The sequence below is a fragment of the Trichechus manatus genome, unplaced genomic scaffold (assembly GCF_000243295.1).
Source record: "Trichechus manatus latirostris isolate Lorelei unplaced genomic scaffold, TriManLat1.0 scaffold00253, whole genome shotgun sequence".
NCBI lineage: Eukaryota > Metazoa > Chordata > Mammalia > Sirenia > Trichechidae > Trichechus > Trichechus manatus.
Genome location: NW_004444189.1, coordinates 2,351,815 through 2,353,515, shown reverse-complemented (window position 1 = coordinate 2,353,515; position 1,701 = coordinate 2,351,815).

Genomic DNA, 1,701 nt, shown 5'->3' with positions numbered 1-1,701 from the left:
TTCTTAATCTGTTTCCAGCATCTTTGAAATTAACTAATTTCCAGATACACTTCTTGTTTTTGTCTAGAAAGAAGGATTCCATTAAGGTTAAGAAAATCAAACTTTAAGTAGCTTATAGACCTCAATTAGTGAAGAAATGCCAACATTTGTCCTAAACATTGTTTTAAGAATTCCAAAGACTCCATAGAAATGTCTAGGAATAGCTTAATTAAGAAAATACCAGTTCCTATAAGAGACAGCCAAGCAGGAGCCCCAAGTGAGAAAATGAAATCAGTAAACTCTAGCTCTACTCAATATATTTTCACATGTATGAATTTGTATGTTGTTATGTGTTGTCAAGTTTTTTCCAATTCATATGGACTCTATAGAGTCGGGTACAGAGTAGAACTGCCCATAGGGTTTCCCAGGCTGAAATATTTACGGGAGCAGAGAGCCAGGTCTTTTCTCCTGTGCAGCCACTGCTGGGTTCCAACCGCCTACCTTTTGGTTAACAGCCAAGCACTTAACCACTGCGTCACCAGGGCTCCTATGAACAGTATAGATATGCATAAACAGAAACCAACTTAATTTGTTTGTTTTTAAAAAAATAGCCCATGTAGTTATTGTTAGTCTGCTCTGGGCCAGGCAATGTACTAGTGTGTTTCCTATTTTATCTCAGTTAGTACCCAGGACAATCAGCTGAGGTGGGTAACATGCTTTCTCATTTTTCAGATTAGCAATTTCAAAAAATAGTAACTCACCCACAGTCTCACAGTTAGTAAATTGCAAGGGCAGGATGTAAACCCAGATTTATCAAATTCCAAAGGCCACTATACTACATGGTCCTTGTTACGGGGTTCCTTTCCAAAAGAATAATACCACATAAAGTACAAAGACATAGGACATATATGTTTAACCACACTGAAGCCAAGCGAAAACAAAACAATGCTACCATCCCCGGAAATTTAACCCTCTGAAAGCAGCATACATTTTTACTACACAGTCCTCTAGGGCTGAAGTCCCCTCCCCTGTCTATACCTTCTCTACACCTCTCTGCTACTCCCAGGGAGACTCCACCACCCACTGAGACCTATCGGTACAATGTATAAGAGAAGTATAACTTCTTTTATTCGTCAGGTGTATTACTAAAAAGTTTGCACAAATCAAAATCATATGTTAAATTCAAATGGATAAATTACTATTGCTCCATCAGTTTAAAAGAAATTTAACACCACACACATTAATCTTCTACAGTGAAGTCTGACTTTCATAAAGTGAGTTCCTCCTAAAATGAGGAAAATGCAGCATCACAGGACTTTACAGTATCACAGAAAATGCAGGCCTAACCCATCATTTTACAGATACAGCAAAGGAGATCTGTTGTTGTTAGCTGCCATCCACTGTTTACTGAGGTTAAATAACTTGCCCAAGGTCATACAATTAAGTAATGCTACAACTCTGACTTTCTGAATCTCAGCCTACTATTCTCTTTGGACCTATTTTAACTAGAAGTAGGGATCTTTAATCTGAAATAAGATGACTTCACTACAAAGCTATGTGTTGGGCTGTCACATATGAATGACAAGGAGTCTAAAGGTACTAATGTGAAAAAAAATGTTCGAAGTTCTTTGATCACATTTAGGATTCCAGGATTCCAGAGAGAATTCTAGAAGCAAATCCATCAAAGTAAACTGAGGGAAACTGCATTTGTATTAATTTTTA